The following is a 20,912-nucleotide window of genomic DNA, read 5'->3' as shown; positions in this document are numbered from 1 at the left end:
TGATGGCTTTCTAGAATATCGTCGGATGGTTCATGTAGCAATGACTATGTAACCAATTCCTCCTTCCCTGCTTTTTTGATAGTGTTACAGTTATAAGTTTTTTACAATAGTTTCTAATTATGGTTTTAGGATCACTTGGGTAGGCTGTTATGAGATCCAATATTCCAAGCAATACAAATTGACGGGGCCTCAAATGGATGTGAGATTTGAGCCCCTGGCCATAGGTCAAGAAGTGTTTGGATTTTGATTTTCTCTAGGTATATTTTGGGAACCAAACTTAACTGATCATCCTATGATCAAATGGGAAACAAAAAATCAGGACTGTGTCAGGTTGTTTCTTCTTGCTTTGTCTCAAAATGTAGTTGTAAATAAAAATAATCAAAAGTTTTGGGGGCATTCCGAGAATCAAACTCGGGACCTCTCTCACCCAAAGCGAGAATCATGATGTCTATATTAATCTAATACTGTTAAAAAACAATTCTCAAAAATCTTAACATTTGTTATTTAAATATACATATATAATCCTATTCCAATTTTCTCTAATCTTTTAGCCACATGTCATCTAGTCTCATCTTCAAGTCCAGATTGCTTTACATGCTCAGATATCAGCAGAGTTATCCATGGCATCTGATCATGACATTAATTGGATCAAACATCTTCTTTTCACTAACATATGATCATTTTTGTAACGATAAATGATAAAAATGAGACCTTAACTTCTTATTGCTTGACTCAAAATGTTTTAAGCCTTTTATCTCTTTCTTTAGGAGCATGTGATTTCTCTCTGCAAAAATTATTTGTCTGAAAAGCTTGAGTTGATAAAATAAAACTAGCAATTATAAAATATGTTTTATAGGAGTAATGAACACTAATTGATAAAATAATAAAAAATTACTTCAATCAATATGTTCTTAGTCTTTTAGACAATATTTTTAACTCATGTGATTACAAACAAGTAGAAAACAAAACCGACCTTAGCTCAGTTGGTAGAGCGGAGGACTGTAGTTGTTGTTAACAGGTAATCCTTAGGTCGCTGGTTCGAATCCGGCAGGTCGGAATTTTTAAATTTTTTTTTATAGTCTCAAAGATTGTGTTTATTTTCACTTATATGGTATTCAAGACTGAAGAAAAAGAAAACATAGATGGAATCTTTTGTTTATGGAAATATGAGGAATGTGTAAAGATTAAAAATTTCAATTTCATGATTCAAAGCTTTAACTTGAATTATGAGTAGGGGTGAGCATTGGGTGGAATAATCCAAAATCCAATTCAATCCGAATTTTAAATACTATTTTGGATTGGATATTTCGGATTGGATTGAGATCGGATGGGTGAGCATTGGGTGGAATAATCCGAAATCCAATCCAATCCGAATTCTAAATACTATTTTGGATTGGATATTTCGGATTGGATTGAGATCGGATTGAATTAAATCGGATTGAATTAAATCGGATTGGATTATGATTATCCAAATTATCCAAACTATCTAAATAAAAATATATTTTTTAATTTATTTTTTTTTAAATTAAATTTTATCTCAATATAATATATATTTTACTTATAATCACTTTGACAACGAGATTTTATTTTATTTTTATTATTTTTATTATTTTCAAATTCAAATTTAATAATAATAAAAAATTCGATTTTTTAAAATAAAAAAAAATTGTTGACTAATTTTAAGTTATATATATAAATATTTTTTAGTTTGGATTATCCAAACCATTTTCAATCAATATCCGATTTGTATTAATTAGTAAAATTGTTTGGATTACGGATTTGATAAATTTAGTTTGGATTTAATACGGATCGGACAAAATGAATTGGTTTTACCCATTTGCTTACCCCTAATTATGAGTTTGTCAAAAGCTCCATTAGGTTCGTTATAATTGAAATGAACATTTAAATCATAACTAGCTATACGTTTTTAATCATTTTCAAAGTTGAAAAAATAAACTTTATTTGAAATTTTTAATATTATTGAAAATTTGTTACTAAATAATATTTTTGAAGGAGTTGTCTTGTTGATTACAAATGACTATCCATCAATAAGTTACTAATAAACTAGGAATTTAATAAGAATATATACAAAATATTATTTAATAAAATTAATATTATTCAAATCTAATTAATTTAAAATTAATTTTATTTTGTAAAAATTAAGTTTAATCTCAAACTTAATGTTAACATATATTTTATCTTTCGGCACCTCACTTAACTCCTCAATTGATCATAACCTTGTGACTCATATTTTTTCATATGTTTTTTTATTCTCTCGTCAAATCACTTATCAATTTTAGTCGACCTCAATTGATGACACGTCTCTTTTGATAGGACGCAAACAAGTGTCACCGTCTGAACAAGACATTATGCGTTGACAATATATGAATTGTTTCCCTGTGGGAAATTGCTATATGTAGAAATGCCACAGTTAAGGACATGTTTGATCCTCGGTCTATTATTTTCGCTAGCCGAATTAGATATAAAAGAAGATTAAACGTTATGGAGACTTTGTCCCGTAATAGAGTTTTACTTTTGGTAAAACACAAATAAGTGTCACCGTCTGAACAAAACATTATATGTTGACAATATATGGATGTTTCCATGTGGGAAATTGCTACAAGTTGTTCGCTAAGATGATTCCATATAATTTTTGTTAGAAAAAATTTTGGGAGTTAAAAATTTCATCCAAGATCGCGTTCATTAGATGAAGCGTTATTCATGGTAGAATTTTATCAGATGATATGTGCATGAAAAAAAATTATATTAAAGATAGTCAGTCGTATGTGTCAAAAAGAGGTTGAATCGGTAACTCACTTACTTTTGCATTGTCAAGGGATGACTAGTATTTGGAGTGTTTTATGGAATATTATTGAGATTCATTGGGTGATACCCGATGTTTTAGGTAGTTGTTGAGAAGTTTGGATTGATGCGGATGATATGGTAGACCTGCATATTTTAGTTACCATCCCAATTATTTTTTGGTGGACTATCTGGTTGGAGAGAAATTGTCAAACTTTCAATGATCGTAGGTGTCCGATACGTATCATTCATAATACTATTATTATGATGTTTTCTGAGATTCGTTCAGGAAAGTCAGTAGAGTCTGTCGGGAAGTTAATCGTTCTTCTTGAGAATTTACGAGCTTGATAACTTATTAAGTAGTGTTTTTTATTTTTTATTTTCATATCATGTTTTGTCATTGTGTTTAAACGATTCTTTTCATTTTTAATATACATGGACCTTTTAAAAAAGAAAGAAAAAGAAAACATGGATTGAATCTTTTGTGCATGGAAAATGCTGACTGGAAACACCTCTAACTAAAGCATGTAGCTGGTTTTCGAATTGGTTGAGAATCGAGAAATAATTTATGAATATGTTTTGGTTATATTTGATAATCAATGTGTTTTATTGCATGCATGGCTTATTTTATTTATTTTTTCTTCTAAATGGTCCATGTATATTAAAAATGATAATTGTTTTAGGTAAACAAAACATGAAATGAAAAATAAAAAAATACAACCCGTTATTCAATAGGTTATCAAGCCCTAATCTTCGAAAATAACGATTAACTCTCCGACCGATTCTAAAAACTTTCTAAACGAATCTCACAAAAAGTCGTAACAATAACTGTTAGGATCTAGGTAGCCGCCGGAGGACCGGGGGGGGGGGTTGGACCGGTTAGCGGTTCTCACTCGAAGGGTGGTGGTTAATCCGGTTAGAGATTAACACCGGGGTTTCAATACTACACAACCTGTCACAAACCCTTGAACTAGGTTCAAGCGCAGAAGAGATTTGTTTTCAGGTTGAAGCAGCACACTTGTTTGATGGACAAGGCCGATTTCGGATAATGAAAGTTTAAAAATGGTGGGTCGGTTTCGGTAATCTGGAAATTCGGTATGGATAGTATGGAGTCGGTTTAAAGCGGTGTAGTTGAGTTAATCGGTTAGATAATGGAGCCGACAGAAAGTAAATAACAAGACAGATTTTATGGATGTTCGGAGATAAAACTCCTACGTCACCCCTTCCTCTCGAAACCGCGAGAAGGATATTCACTAAGGAATACAAGTACAAACCGATCGAGACTTATTTCCTGCTCGATAACACTCTTACAATTTACACCGAAATTGTAAAACACACTTTTTCTTTAGCACTTAGGCTTTCTTAGAATAACACAATCTTATCACTTGTAGTAAATGCTCTGAGCGTTTCACTTATCTCACTGTGTGTCGCTTGTTGTCCCGCATTTACTCTTCTTCAACTGCCCCTTTTATAGGTGAAATATGCCAACGGTCATATTTCACTACCTTGAATCTGATTGGCTGAGCATAGGTGCAGTGATTCAGTGTTTCAGAGATTCAGACCTGCGGTCGTTTCCTCAGAACTGATGGTCAACCTCAGACCTGGCATTCTGTCTCAGACCTGGCGGTCTGTTCTTCCGGTATGTAAGACAAACCTGCCGGGTTTGTCTTTTACTTGATGTAGGCACTGTCTGTTGGACAGTTGTCTGTACTTGGAAGATCTTCTTTCTGGCTTATCCCGAAGTGGAAGGATCCGGTAGTACTGTCTTCTGCAGTCTACAGTCTTTCCTCAGACTTGCATGGATATGGAAGTATTCAGTCTGTTCCTTTGGTATCATTCTCAACAGATACCCGAATTGTCTTCTTGTTCTGGTCGGCCATTTGTCTTAACCGAATGGCTTTTGGTATGAGTGATGTAACCGGACTTCTTCCGGTTATTTCTCTGCCTTGTGGATGATCGGTTGTTTGATGATTTCGGTTTTAAGCTTTGGCCGATCCTTTCTTTGTGCGGTCACGTTCCGAATACTCTTGGTCGGTTTACTAGCTTGACCGGCTAGTTTTCTTAGCCGGTTCTTTTGTTTATCCGGTCCGGTTCCTTGTTCCTGCATGGAAAGTTTATTTAAGTTAGGTATGTTTGAACCAGTCTAATTTTATCTAACAATTTCTCCCTTTTTGATTATTTTATTTCAAATTATCAAAATCATGTAAGTTTGCAACCGTAGGCCGGTTGTTTTGTTTGTCCGGATTTTTGAAACTGACTTAGGAGAATTTTTCGAAAAATTTTGAGAAAAATTTTGGAAGAGTCTTTATCTTTTATCTTATCAATTTCTCCCTTTTTGATTATTTTATTTAAAATTATCAAAAAAAGTAGAAATGCAAGAGATGGCCGGTTTCAAAAATAACTTTATATATATAGATAACCGAAAGAGACAAAATATATAAAAACACTAAGGCAATAATAAAGGAAAGATAGTCCCTATTTAGAGTCCGAGAAGTCGTATATGCTCTTTTTCTTCTTCGGTTGCTGTCGACTGGTCGGTTCGGAAGGTCGTCGTTTTGTAGACCGGGACTGCAATTGTTCTTCGACTTCCTCTTCGACTTGGTCGGCCTGCTGCAATGCACTTGTGATGACCGTTTCAGTGACCTCATTGAGCAGCTCGGCTATTTGAACTTTCTTAGGGGCCTCCCTCTTTCGCATTTTCGGCGCTGAAGCGGAGGCGGCCGCCTTTTTCTTCTTGTTTTCGGCTGCGAATTCCTCCAGCCTCCTTTTTTGCCTTTCCAACCGCTCAGCATCCTCCGCAGCTTGAGCGGCTGCTTTCTTTGTAAGTCCTAGGAATATGGCCTCTGCCCTTTTAATCCGCGCGGCTTCCTCTTCCTCTTCGGTAAGCTGAGAAGAACGCGGTGCTTCTTTCTCTTTACCTACTTCGGCATCCAGCGCATCCTGGACCCTTTTAGCCCTTTCAGCATCAGCCGCTACCGCCGCGGCATCCGCGTTCACCTTGACTCTCAGCATTTCGGCAGCTTGTTCGGAGAGTGCCTTGAGTTCGGCCTCGAGACCCTCATTTTTCTTCTCGAGTTCGGAGACCCGATCGAGTGTTGTGCCCACCAGGTCATCACTCATTGATGTCAACCGTTGATCGGTCTCTCTTTCAAGCCGGTCGAAGTCTTTCTTTAAATCGGAGGTCAAGTCCTCCAGAATTGCAGTTCGCTGAACACATTTACTGCGCTGAACCGCCTCTTCCCGCAGATCTTCGCCGATTTCTGAGAACCGTTCCTGATTTCTTTCCAGAAGACACCTTGTGGCGTCGGTGAACTTGAGGGCCGAATCAAATATTCTGTTGGATCTATCCTTGAACGGCTGAACTGCGGAGTCTTCAAACTCTTGAATGCGGTTATCAATCAGTTCTGATGTGGAGGCTTCAAGCTTTTGAAGACGGTCCTCAACCCATTCTTTTGTGAAGTCTGAAGCGGAGACTTCCGGTTGTGGAGGAGGGGATTGCCCGGTGAGGTTGGGGTCGGCTCTTTCATCGGATTCCATTGATGCCGCAATCTCCTTTGGAGGTGTTGGGTAGTGTTCCGGAGTCGTTTCGATCTGGGGAGGAGTATAGACCGGTATTTTCATTCGGCTGCATATGGCCTCTAGCCGTTCGATTTCTTGAGTAAGTTCCCCTTTGGCTTTTTTAAGCCTTGCTAACACCCGCGGCGCTACGGTGTCTTCCGGTCCCAACTTTTCGAGCTCCTCCGTAATTTTCCGGATGCGTGTTGTTAGCTTTCGTAGTTGGACCTTCGGTTTTAAGAGGCAGGTTCGGTATTATACCTCTTGGAGTGTGTTGAAGTTTGTAAGGTTCATGATCAAGTCTTCCACCTCCTCCAATCTTTGGATGCACTCCACGTATGTGTGGCCCGGTAGGATTTCTCTATACGGTGTGCCGTACCGGTGATCGTGCCATTCCAGGTATAGTTCTTCAATTGACTCGGCTCACTTTTTGACGCCCTGAAGGAGTTTCCGAGATATCCTATCGGCCTCTGCTTCTTCGGCCTCCTCCTTCTCTTTGTCGCCGTCCTCATTACCGGTTTCTTTATCACCTTCCTCCTCATCATCCTCTTCACCACCTTCGGTTGTCTCAGGGTTGGTGTTAGGTCCGACATTATTGGGGCTCTGGGCCGGATTGTTGGCTTCATTGACCGATCTATCATCCTCGGTCTTCTCCGTGTCGGTTCTCTCAGAGAAGGAAGCCGACTCCTCATCTTCTGTTTGCTGCGGCGGTTCCGAGGAGGTTACTTTCTCCTTTCCTTTACTTTCAGCCTTTGCTTTGGCTGGTGCCGCTTTCTTGTCGGCTTTCTTCTTTCGGCCACCTGTGGAGCTGGGGGCCGGCTGCTTCCTTTCTAGGAATTGCTTCGATCTGATGAGGCATCGTTCTGCGACAACGACGCCGGAACCGATGTCGAGATTGAGGTGAAGGAAGATCTTACCGAGAGGAACGGCGTATCCCCACGACCGGTTTGAATCCGGTTTCACCATATCCATTAGGTTGCTGAACACCGCTTTTGCCCAATTGACCTTTCTTCCCTCCATCAGACCGATCAGCATCTTGATTTTGTCTTTTGTGAGGTTACTGAAGTTTCCTCCCCTCGCCAGAATCGCCCTTGCGAAGATGTCACATATTGGGATATACTCCGGCTTCAACATTTGTTTGCTGCCGGATGCTTTGATCGGCTCTTTAGTTGCCGATAGAATTTGGCAAGCCGCCTCAAAGGTTTCCTGCTCTATGTCTGCCGTTGCATCCTGGCCGGTTGTCGGAAGACGCAGGCTCTCTGCCACCAATGCCTCGGTGAGCTCTATTTCAGAACCGCATACAGTCGCGGTGATTTTGTCGTTGGAGATGGTTGCGGTTTTGAAGAATTCTTCGACCGCATCTTTGTATATAACATGAGGACCGCCAAGGAAATATTCCAGACCGGTTTTGACTACCCGGTCAAGAACCTCCTTTGCCTCGGACGTACCTTTCAGCCGGATTTCCTCGAAATCCACCTGAGATAGGAGTCTGAATAGAGCCGAATCACGCCCCATGTTAGAAAGTTTGAGAGAGTGTGAGAAGTAACCGCTTCAGAAAGTTAGAAAGCTTAGAGAGAGAAAGCAGATTCGCGTGAGAATGAAATAAAATGACCGAGAGGCCCTTTTATAGATGCGGTTTGGAAGCCCAACCGTCCCATCAATATTGGGTGGGAATTTTCCCTCCAATTTGAAAGAAGCGGCAAACCGTGGGCGCCAAACCATGGGCGGTAAACCAAAGGGTGGGCGGCAGTTTTGGGCGGGAGATTTCCCTCCAAAGCTTTTGCTTATGCCATTGATGACGCACTCTTCCTTTTGAAACCGATTGATGGTACAGTTTCTAAGTCTAACCGATTATTTTGAGTGATCAGAGTGTTTGCAATTTATTTTGAGCAATTTTATGTGACCGAATAAGAACGCGGTTTGAAGATGTTAACCGGTTACTTAGATAAATATTCAAAGAATTAAGAAGACACGGTCATTTAAACTGAAATGAGAAAATTCGGTATTGAGATAGGCATACATAAATAATGGAAAGTACAGCCTATGAAAAGGACATTCTAGAAATTCGGTCTATCGCCGAATCCTTGTCTAGGATGTTTGAGGAAGAGACCGGTGTGCCAGGTCCGAACTCTGGCCGGTACTCAAGAATCAGCTTGCTGATATGCGGTGCATACCCGAGACCTCTCTTAGTCAGCACCATATTCTTGAGGTTTTCGAATATGACCGTTGACCAGTTGATGGCCGATTCGCAAAGAATGTGGGTCATAATGTTGTAGGTATTTCTAGAATACCGTTGATTCGGCGATTGACACAGAATCGAACGAGTCACGATTTCGAGGAGTAGTTGACCGTGACTAGCAAGCTGGGTTTTCGGCCCATAGTGTTCCACCGGAGAAGGGGTGGCCGATAGATATTGGGCGAGTTCAAATCCCGCTAGGTCCTCTATGGTTGGAAAGTCCGAGAATCCTTCAGTAAGTAGATCGAATAGTGAGGCAAATTCATCCTCATCAATCCAGAATGTGTGGTCTCTGACGGTAGAGACGATATACTTTCCCCTGATGCAGGCGCTTCGAAAGAAGGCCTTGACATCTTCTAGGAGGATTGGACCGGCTTCTTCAAGAAAATGTTGAAGACCGGTTTCAGTGAGAGAGTGAAACATTAACTTCTGTTCAGGATTTCCGTCCCTTTCTCCCGTGCAAGAGTTGAAGTCAATGCTTAAGAAATTTCCCAAAGTTCGGCTCGGCATGATTTCGATGTGGAGAGAGATGGGATTCAAAGGATTTCAGAAGTATTTTAATGCTTTCGAATGTGGTAATTTGATTAGAGGATGGCTCCTTATATAAGATCGGTTTTGAAGGGAAGATCTAAGCATTGATTGTCAGTTTTGTTTTATTAAGGAAAAGAATCTTTACCTTTTCAAGGTGCATGGGGAAGCGGCAGATTGCGAAGCCCGAGGTAGGTGTTAGTTGGGAAGTAACCAGGTTAGTTGGATATTAAATGTTCAGGTGGTTGGGGATTATCTCATTAATTAGGGATGCACTTAAACATAACCGAGATTAATTAGATGAGACCGAAAATAACATAGAACAATGCCGAAATGGCATGAATAACAATGATGAAAACATGAGATCAAAAGAAACATAAGTGAAACCGAAGAGAACGTAGATCTGGCCGAAACGATCAATCATAGGTTGGATCAAGGTACACCCGGTGCATGAAGCAAAACGACCGGGTGCAGGAAGGAGTGACTTAGAGTGCGCGGGAATTGACTTCACCGTTGGGGTTGGACCGACGGTTCCTCCTCCTCCAGGCCCTCTCAAACCGATCATAAAATGAGTCGGTTATCTCTTTGGTGAGTACCTGGGCGTGGTTCAGACCTTCTCCGGGACAGGTAGGAACACCTAGCTCCACAAGGAGGCAGCTTATTTGGGGAATGAGGCCGACTGACCGGATGCCGACCATCCAAATGAGGACGTCAAACAACACCCTGGACCAATTTACCGGTGTACCTGTGATTATAGCCGCCATCATGTTGAAAGTCGCGGCATAGTAGGTATTGGTGACATCCCTTCCGAAGATGCTCCTACCTATCACATCGTTGAGGAGCTGATATTCAGCCCTCAGGTGTGATTTAGTGCCGTGATCGTCAACCGGTTCATCAGACCGGGCAAGAGAGAGAGAGACCTCGGCCTTTATGTTGGCCAGTGGGTTAAGGTCTGTTAGCCCTTGTTTTGGCAGACTAAAGCACCGAGCGAAATCCTTTTCGGTGAAGTCGAAGATGATACCCCCACCTTGGATTGGATGTGGGTATCGAAATGAGGGGTACCCCTGAACACTCTGGCGTTATAGAAGAACTCCAGGACTGATTCAGGGTAAACGGTGTGTTTGTCGTCAAGGAAGTACTGGAGGCCAGTATCTTCCAGAAATTTTATCATTCTATAGATGTCGTAGTGCTCAGTGCTGGAGCATGACCGAAAATCAAACTGAAGGATGTTGGGGAACTGAGACATTTTTGCCTTAGTAAGAGAATGATCTTTTGTCTTGTGAATGTTTTTGGTGAATGTTTGCTTCACTTAAATATTGGTTGTGGGGCTATCCTATTGTCCGATATTAAATGAGATGATATCTATTAACTGCAGGATAATAAGTTTTGCATGAAATAGGCAGGTTTGCAGTTTAGGATGTTGGTCATAGGCCTGGACTGTGAAAGATATCAAAAGATCTTCACGTCTTTTTAGGCGCGACCATTTTACTTTGAAAGGGAAATGTTTCAGAACAGACATCTATAAGCACTGATAATTATTCCACTTCTGTTTGGAGTTCAAATAATCTAAGATGACCTGCTTCCGAACCGGTCAGTCATCAGTTGTTCATCCCGATGCGGTTATTTGATGCATGCACCAAGTAGCTGGTCGGTTTACTTTGTCTGATGAACTGGGCGGTTCTTCTATAGGTAACTCGAAAATTTGAAGTCCAACAGTTTAGGAGGAATTACCGGTTTTGTCTGTCCGAACCGGTTTCCCTTTAAGCATCCTTAGGAAGGATCTGGCTAATGTCGGTTAAACCGAGAGTAAGTCTGAATTGAGAGAACTTAGCTTCCTGTAGAGGCTTAGTGAAGATATCGGCTACTTGTTGATCGGTCGATACGTATTCCAGCCGGATATGCTTCAATGTGACATGTTCCCTGATGAAGTGGTGCCTTATGTCGATATGCTTGGTTCTGGAGTGGAGAACCGGGTTGTAGGTGATTGCAATGGCACTTGTATTGTCACAGAAGATCGGGGACTCTTCGGCTATGATACCGAAGTCCTTCAGTTGTTGTTGAATCCAGAGTAGTTGAGAACAGCAACTTCCGGCCGCCAAGTATTCAGCTTCCGCGGTTGATGTGACCACCGATGTCTACTTCTTGCTATGCCATGAGACAAGCCGGTCACCTAGGAACTGACATGTACCGCTTGTGGTTTTCCTGTCAATCTTACACCCTGCATAATCTGCGTCTGAGTAACTTGTTAGATTAAAGGACGAGTCCTTTGGGTACCACAGACCGACATCAGGTGTGCCCTTTAGATATTTCAGTATCCTTTTTGCGGCTGTGTAGTGAGATTGTTTTGGGTTTGCTTGGAATCTCCCACATACACCAACTGCAAACAGGATGTCCGGTCTACTCGCTGTTAGATATAGTAGAGAGCCGATCATGCCCCGGTATGCAACCTGGTCTACCGATTGGCCCTCATCATCCCTATCTAATTTAATCGATGAGCTCATTGGAGTAGCCGCCGAGGAACAGGTGTCCATCCCGAATTTCTTCAGTAGCTCCTTGGTGTATTTAGGTTGGCTAATGAAAGTTCCTTCTTTGAGTTGTTTAACCTGAAGACCTAGGAAGAAACTTAATTCTCCCATCATACTCATTTCAAACTTGTCAGTCATCATTTTTGAAAACTTATCACATAGTTTAGGATCGGTTGAGCCAAAAATGATATCATCTACATAGATTTGAACAAGTAGGATATGTTCCTTCTTTTCAAATTTAAACAGTGTTTTATCCACAGAACCGATTGTGAAATCATGTTGTAATAGAAATGCGGTTAGTGTATCATACCAGGCTCTAGGTGCTTGCTTTAGACCGTATAAAGCTTTGTTTAGCCGGTATACATGGTTTGGAAATGCAACGTTTTTGAAACCGGGTGGTTGTTCAACATACACCTCTTCACGTAAGTCACCGTTCAGAAATGCACTTTTAACATCCATTTGAAAAACCTTAAAGTTTTTGAAAGCAGCAAATGCAAGAAAAATTCTAATGGCTTCAATCCTGGCTACAGGGGCAAATGACTCTTCAAAATCAATGCCTTCTTCCTATTTGTAGCCTTGTTCCACTAATCTGGCTTTGTTCCTTGTGACCAAACCGTCTTCTTTGAGTTTGTTTCTAAATACTCATCTTGTTCCTATGACCGATTGATCTTTCGGTCTAGGGACTAGGTACCAGACTTTACTACTCTCGAACTGGTTTAGCTCTTCTTGCATTCCCAAGATCCAATCCGGATCTGACAATGTTTCATCTATTCTTTTCGGTTCAATCTGGGATATGAAAGCGGAATTAAAATATCCTTCCAGAAGTTGACTCCTAGTTCGAACAGGTTCTGAAGGGTCACCTATAATTTGCTCAGGAGGATGTTTGCTGTTTCTTCTGAGATTCAATTCAGGGAAGTCTACCAAATTACCGTTTATTTGATCAAGGCTAGACATGTCGGTAGGCTGAACAGGATTGTCAGACCGACCGACTTCCTCGGATTGGACCGAAGTGTCAGCTTCCTGTTGTGGAACAGCTTGATCCGACTGGGTTTCAATGTTACCCATTTTGTCATGGACAAACCGCATGAAGACTGGAGTCTCATCTTCACTATCAGAATGAATATTGTTATTTTCCAATCTGTTGTGTAGATCAAAGCATGAAGCAGTATTGCTTTCAACCGATTCATCGAAAACAACGTGAATTGTTTCCTCCATGGTTGCAGTTCTATTATTATATACTCTATATGCTTTACTTACTGCTGAGTATCCTAGCATGATGCCGGTATCGGTTTTTGCATCAAAAATAGTGAGTTGGGTTTTACCATTTATGTGTATATAACACTTACAACCGAAAATCCTGAGGTACTTGAGTTTGGGAACTCTGTTAAAATAAACCTCATATGGTGTTTTTTTGTGAAATTTGTTTATTAAAGACCGGTTTTGTGTGTAACATGCAGTGTTGATAGCCTCAGCCCAAAATTTCTGAGCAATGCCAGAATCGGCTATCATGGACCGTGCGGCTTCCTTGAGAGTCCGGTTTCTTCTCTCGGCCAGGCCATTTTGTTGGGGAGTCCTAGCACTAGACAACTCATGTCTAATGCCGGATTCATCAAAATATGCAGTTAATGTACTATTGGTAAATTCGGTACCTCGATCACTTCGAATGCTATTAATGCGAGTTGATTTTTCATTTTGCAGGCGCTTGAGAAGTGTGATCAGGTTTGATACGGTTTCACGTTTAGATGGTAGAAATATTACCCATATAAATCTAGAATAATCATCAATAACTACCATGGTGTAAAGCATACCTCCTAGGCTAACAACCTGAATTGGTCCAAATAAATCCATGTGAAGAAGGTCTAAACATCGGCTAGATTGGATGTTTCCTTTACTCTTAAAAGATGACCTAGTCTGTTTACCCATTTGGCATGCTGAGCAAACCTTATCCTGGTTAAATACTATATCAGGAATACCTTCAACTAGCTTTTTACCACGAATGTAGTTTAAAGTTTTCATGTTTAGATGGTTTAGTCTCTTATGCCACAACCAGGTTTGATCAGTCTTAGCTATCATGCATATAGGATATTCTACCCTAGTTTTCCAGTCTACCTTATAAATGTTACCTATTCTATTTCCGGTTAGTAGTACGATACCTTGAGAGTTCTTAACTAAGCATGCATGTTTAAGAAATTCTACAGTATATCCAGCATCACACATCTGACTAATGCTAAGCAGATTAAAACGTAGGTTTTCAACTAAAAGTACATTATCAATAGTTAGGTTACCATGGACAATCTTACCCTTGCCCACAGTTTTACCTTTTGAGTTGTCACCAAAAGTGATTAAAGCACCGGTTGTTGTTCTGATATCGGTTAACAAGCTGCTGTTTCTGGTCATGTGCCTGGAGCAACCGCTATCCAAGAACCATTTAGAGTTTCCTAGCCGTTTCTTTGGATCCTGCAAAATGTACATATTTACAGCTATTTGGTACCCACATTTACTTGGGTCCACATGCGATTAGTCCCTTAGGTATCCAAACCTTGATAAACCGGACGGTTTTCTTTGCTAGGGTTTTAACTGTCCTTTTGGCACTCGGTCTCGTGTATCTAGGTTTTCCTACAAAGGTCTTAAAGGGTGATGGTCTTTGATTCAGTGATCTATGGTTTGACCTACGCGATTCAGGAAAGGCTTTCTTATGTCTGAGGATTTCGGCTTTTCTTTTCACAGGGTCAAGCCATGATTCGGTTGGACCAACATAGTCGTATTTTAGCTTTTCTTCCCTATAATATGCGGTCTCCTCTTCTTCAGCGGTCCAGGAGCTTTTAAGAAATTTTATAAATGGAAGGTTTCCTCTTGTAAGCCTTGCTTTCTCCATGGGTTTTCGGTCTTTGGAGCTATCTTCTGTGTATCCTAGGCCACGCTTACAACGAGGATGTCTGTAGTGTCTATTCATGTTCTTTACTATATCGCTAGATCTCTTATAGGCGGCCATCTTATATTGAAGTCGGGCATTTTCTTCCTCGGTTAGTTCTCTAGTCGGTTCACTGGTTTGTTCAGTCTTAGGACGACTTCCGGTTCGGTTATGATAAGTACCTCTGGATTTGTCGGAATGGGTACTATGGGATCGGTTCTAATGTTGAGGTGCTTAGGTAGCATGGTTAGTAGGTTCTTATATTCTTCTACCATGTCATTCAATGCATTGTATAATTCATCTTTAGTAAATTCTTCACAAGGAGAGTCAAATACCTGTTCTTCATTTGCCATGAGACACGTGAGTTCATCATCACTGTCACTGTGAGCCCATAGACTTCCTCCATCGTCGGCTATCAGTGCTTTCGGTACCTCACTTCCTTCACCGGTTTGTTGGTAATTGTTTCGGTCATTTTGATAGTCTGGTTTCTGGGTATCTCTTCTTGGTTTCCTGCATTCCCACTTAAAATGTCCCAAACAGTTACAGTTATAACATCTTACATTGGATTTGTCACCATAGTAGTTGTTTGTCGGTTGGTTTCTTTTCATGAACCTCCCAAATTTCTGTGCAAGCATTGTCATGGCATCCTCGGTGAACTGCTCGGCGGTTCTGATTGGTACGGGTGCAGGAACCGGTGCCGGTGCAACTGGTTCTGTAGATGTGATTAGTGCTCTGGTTGATGTCGAGGCCGAGACTTCTTCTTCAGTCCTAGATCTCATTTCGAACTCGTATGCCTTAAGATCTTTGAATACATCGTATAGTTTCATCTTACGTAGGCTCTTTGATTCCCTCATTACCATTGTTTTTATGTCCCAAGCACTTGGAAGAGATCTCAAAGCCTTCATAATGACCTCTTTGTTGTCATACTTCTTGCCCAGAGTTGCTAACTCATCTAACACACCAGTGAACCGGTCACTATATTCCTTCATAGTTTCTCCTAGTTTCATCTTGATGCTCTCAAACTTCTGTGTGGCCACCATTATCTTGTTCTCCTTTGTTCTTTCATTTCCCTCAAAGATCTGGATAACCGTGTTCCATGTCTCCTTCGCGGTTTGGCAGTCTCTGATCTTGCAGTATGTGTTTCTGTCCACACTGTTGGAGATCCGGTTTCTAGCATGATTATCCAGGTTGTTTCTTCTCCTATCTTCAACCGTCCATTTCTTTCTGTCCTTATCAATGATTATCGGTCCTTCGGTCAGAATGGACTCCATTTCATCATCCAAAGTGACTAGGTGCAGGTGCATGCGTGCCTTCCAGTTGGCAAAGTCATCACCTTCTAGCATTGGCGGCCTATCCTGATACATGCTTGCTTGAGTATTGAAACTAACTGCTATGATACCAATTGTTAGGATCTAGGTAGCCGCTGGAGGACCGGGGGGGGGGGGGGGGGGGGGGTTGGACCGGTTAGCGGTTCTCACTCGAAGGGTGGTGGTTAATCCGGTTAGAGATTAACACCGGGGTTTCAATACTACACAACCTGTCACAAACCCTTGAACTAGGTTCAAGCGCGGAAGAGATTTGTTTTCAGGTTGAAGCAGCACACTTGTTTGATGGACAAGGCCGATTTCGGATAATGAAGGTTTGAAAATGGTGGGTCGGTTTCGGTAATCTGGAAATTCGGTATGGATAGTATGGAGTCGGTTTAAAGCGGTGTAGTTGAGTTAATCGCTAAATAATGGAGCCGACAGAAAGTAAATAACAAGACAGATTTTATGGATGTTCGGAGATAAAACTCCTACGTCACCCCTTCCTCTCAAAACCGCGAGAAGGATATTCACTAAGGAATACAAGTACAAATCGATCGAGACTTATTTCCTGCTCGATAACACTCTTACAATTTACACCGAAATTGTAAAACACACTTTTTCTTTAGCACTTACGCTTTCTTAGAATAACACAATCTTATCACTTGTAGTAAATGCTCTGAGCGTTTCACTTATCTCACTGTGTGTCGCTTGTTATCCCGCATTTACTCTTCTTCAACTGCCCCTTTTATAGGTGAAATATGCCAACGGTCATATTTCACTACCTTGAATCTGATTGGCTGAGCATAGGTGCAGTGATTCAGTGTTTCAGAGATTCAGACCTGCGGTCGTTTCCTCAGACCTGATGGTCAACCTCAGACCTGGCATTCTGTCTCAGACCTGGCGGTCTGTTCTTCCGGTATGTAAGACAAACCCGCCGGGTTTGTCTTTTACTTGATGTAGGCACTGTCTGTTGGACAGTTGTCTGTACTTGGAAGATCTTCTTTCTGGCTTATCCCGAAGTGGAAGGATCCGGTAGTACTGTCTTCTGCAGCCTACAGTCTTTCCTCAGACTTGCATGGATATAGAAGTATTCAGTCTGTTCCTTTGGTATCATTCTCAACAGATACCCGAATTGTCTTCTTGTTCTGGTCGGCCATTTGTCTTAACCGAATGGCTTTTGGTATGAGTGATGTAACCGGACTTCTTCCGGTTATTTCTCTGCCTTGTGGATGATCGGCTGTTTGATGATTCCGATTTTAAGCTTTGGCCGATCCTTTCTTTGTGCGGTCACGTTCCGAATACTCTTGGTCGGTTTACTAGCTTGACCGGCTAGTTTTCTTAGCCGGTTCTTTTGTTTATCCGGTCCGGTTCCTTGTTCCTGCATGGAAAGTTTATTTAAGTTAGGTATGTTTGAACCGGTCTAATTTTATCTAACAATAACATTATGAATAATACGAATCAGACAACTACGATCATTGAAATACAATTATTTCATCTTTCACCAGTGATATTTATATAATTATTTACCCTATATAGAATTAAGAGACAAAAAAATTTTAAACTATGTTATTCTTTTTTTTAATTTTTGAATTTGGAAATTCAGGATTAAAAAGGCTCTTCAAGAATTTCACTTATTGCATTTAGACCATTGATACAAGAGATGAATTTACATTCTATGTCTATTTGATTATGCTCTAAATTTTGAATTTCAAAGGGAAGTGGTGGTTGGCTTAACCAGGGACGAATCTATGTAGGGGCTCGGGTGGGCTGAAGCCCACCCCGATTTTTTTTTTTTTTTTTTTTACGGTAGAAATATGACATTACCCTTAATTTCTTAAAAAAATTTAATATAATTCATTGTTTTTTAATTTAATTATTAAAAAAATGGTAAAACTTTACTTTTATATACTTGTTTTTTTCAAAATTTTCTCGTTATTATTTTAAACCCACCCCAGTTCGAAATCCTGGGTTCATCCATGGGCTTAACGTTGATTATAAATACCACATTGAATTGTGTCAATAAATTTAATTAATTTGATTTTTAGAATGCTTGGTTCCGCTTTTTTTTCGGAGTGTGACTAATTTCCGCGAGTTAAGCACATAGCCTGCAAACATACTCAATAAGTTTAATCAGGCGAGCGGAACTTACTGTCTGACGAACTCGATCACATAACCTCAGAGAGGTTGGTATATCCATCTCTTGTTGCCATTAGGCTAGAAGAGTGGATCTATACTCATCCTTTTATATTCTCATAATGTCGTAGATGACGTTGAATTCCTCGTTGGTAGGCGTGATCAAATTTTTAGTCTAAGTAGATGACCAATCTCAAGTTAGCATAAGAGGGAGAACGATGTTCAAGTGCGAGATGTCTTGTCGGCCATCGGTCTTCAACCAAATTTCTTATCATCCCTTATGACAGCCTCACGGTCCAAGAATTTGGGCGTCACTCAACCGTGATTTTTGGAAGGAGAGGGCGGGTTACATATAGTGGATAGATTAACGTCGATCGACGCGTAGAAGTATTGAGGCAGAAATGAAGTTTCTATCTTTTCTCATATAAGGTTGCCTCATGTGTTTAGGTCCGACGTTGTTCAAATAACGTCGGAAGTGGCTAATATATTGACTTTGGTGGCTAAGGTGAAAATCAGGAGGAGGGAGGATTGGACAAGTGGATGAAGGTGGTGGATGACTATGACTTTTATGGTAGTGTTTTAGATATATTTTTGGGGAAGAATGCCAATTTTATCACTGAATTAATTTTTGTTCGCTCATAGTTGCGATTAATATTCATCCACGTCATTACTCCACCAAACCTCTAACCCCCTTAAGTTTCTGTTAAATGAAACAACATGTGGAATTGACATGTCATATTTTTTTAATTAATATATATTATATATTTATTTATTTATTTACAATTCTAAATAATAAAACATTTACAAAGTCATTAATAATTTCTCTCTCCTACCCTAATTAACTAAACCCACAATTCTTCTTCTCTGATTCACCTAATCAATTAGATAGATCCACCTTTCTAAAACAGAGATAAGTAAATGCTATCTTGATAATGTATTTTTGTTGATAATATAAACCCTAATCAATCAGATAGATTCATCTTTTTAAAACAGAACAATAATCCAGAAATATATGAAGAGAAAGGAGAACAAACTCTGAAGAGATAAGGAAGCATATACGAAGAGAACAAGAACAATAATCCAAAAATAAGCCTTCAACAGAAAGAAAAAGATTTGTAAACTTCATTACATGTCATCATTGTTCATTGTGAACTTTGTTTGAGACTGGTCGAAGTAAGAAGAAAAAGTTGAGGTCTAAGGCTCAGCTAAATGTCAAAGTTCGTCGTGGTAGGGTTCTGAAATTAAAATCTCATCTCACATTGCCCTCAATTCTCTCGCTAACTCGTCAGTCTCCCTTCAGTTCCTTTATTTGAGAAATCGAATCCTTTAAAGAACAAGAATTGGAGAAGAAGAATGGTGGGTTTAGTTAATTAGGGCAGGAGAAATAAATTATTAATGACTTTGTAAATGTTTAATTATTTAAAATTTTAAATAAATAAAAATATATAATATATATTAATTAAAAAATATGACATGTCAATATATTAAATAAAAAAGATGACATGTTAATTCCACATGTCGTCTCATTTAACAGACACTTAACGGGGTTAGAGGTTTGGTGGAGTAAATGTTGCAGTTACAATTTTTTTCTTTGATTGTTGTTTTCATTTCTTATACGTTTTGTTTTCTATTAAGAGACTATAAATAGAGGTGTGTGTGCTGAATATGGAGAGAGAGAAAAGAATAAAGAATATTTGTTTCAATCTTATAGAAGAAATCCCCAAGAGTATTTTTATCTCCTCTTCCTCCAAAAGTTTATTTATTTCTCAAAGAGTATTTTTATCCCTTGATCATGATATTGTAGGATAAAGAAGAATTTATTATTAAGACAAAATCTATTTAATGTCAACTTACAAATCTGTCTATTGGCTAATATATCAGTGGATCTTGTCTACTTAATGTTATTCTGGCACATATTTTCTTAGCATATCAGATAGTTGTCATGTAGTTTATTAAACAAAAGCTTAATTAGGAATGCTTTCTTAGCATAGAAGCTTCAATTTAGGAATGTTGTCTTTGAATTGCATGTAGTTTATTAAACAAAAGAAAGAAGTTGACACATCTTCTATGTTGTATACTGGATAAGAGTATAAATTGGATTAACCATCTTCTTTTAACAAATATTTGATCATTTTTGTAACCATAAATGATAAAACGAGACTTTGTCTTCTTCTTTGCTGCAAACTGTTACACAATAAACTCAAATAACGGTTGGCCATATTTTAAGTAATAAATTGAATGCCTTTTAAGTTTAGTCTTTAATGGTGGAGGCCTCAAACGTTTTAACAGTTTTAGTAACTAGGGGTTAGCCTTAAATGTTGCAGTTACAATTTTTGTCTTTGATTGCTGTTTTCATTTCTTGTACTTAAGAGGCTATAAATAGAGGTGTGTGTGCTGAATATGAAGAGAGAAAAAAGAATAAAGAGTATTTGTTTCAGTCTTATAGAACAAATCCCCAAGAGTATTTTTATCTCCTCTTCCTCCAAAAGTTTATTTTTTTCTCAAATTGGTATCAGAGCGCCATGGCAAACAAAGTGCTGGGGCAGATACCACTGCCACGACTCATCAAAACCAACTTTGATAATTGGAGTATTTAGATGTGAGCTTTACTCGGTGCACAAGACGTATGGGAAGTAGTCGAAAATGGTTATGAAGAACCGACTGAAACGGGAAATCTTTCGGCGACTCAGTTGAGGGCGTTGAAAGAAACACAAATGAAAGATAAGACCGCTCTCTACCTCCTATTTCAAGCGGTGGACGAGTCAGGTTTCGAGAAAATTGCAGGTGCAGAAAATTCGAAGGCAACGTGGGACATTTTATAGAAGGTTTTCAAGGGTGTCGATCGAGTTAAACAAATGCGACTTCAAACTCTTCGAGGCGAATTGGAGGCCATGAAGATGAAGGATTCAGAAGGA

General features: G+C 39.6%; 1 long non-coding RNA gene and 1 other non-coding gene across 3 annotated transcripts in view; both read left to right on the top strand.

Annotated features, from left to right (window-relative positions):
- Positions 1 to 254, top strand: part of LOC124937473 — a 9,021-nt gene extending 8,767 nt beyond the window's left edge. The window contains exons 3-4 of one of the 2 annotated variants that reach the window (XR_007099363.1): positions 1 to 48; positions 130 to 254. The exon at positions 1 to 48 is cut by the window's left edge and continues 2,604 nt beyond it. This is a non-coding gene — a long non-coding RNA (uncharacterized LOC124937473). The other variant, XR_007099362.1, reaches the window with a different exon arrangement.
- Positions 255 to 968: 714 nt separating this feature from the next.
- On the top strand, positions 969 to 1,057 carry TRNAY-GUA. The gene is given in 2 exon segments: positions 969 to 1,005; positions 1,022 to 1,057. It is a non-coding gene; the product is annotated as a tRNA-Tyr (tRNA).
- Positions 1,058 to 20,912: the final 19,855 nt, after the last annotated feature.

This window comes from Impatiens glandulifera, chromosome 5, assembly GCF_907164915.1.
Source record: "Impatiens glandulifera chromosome 5, dImpGla2.1, whole genome shotgun sequence".
Classification (NCBI taxonomy): Eukaryota; Viridiplantae; Streptophyta; class Magnoliopsida; order Ericales; family Balsaminaceae; genus Impatiens; species Impatiens glandulifera.
The sequence above is the reverse complement of the archived record's forward strand: the minus strand, read 5'-3'. Positions and strand labels throughout refer to the sequence as shown.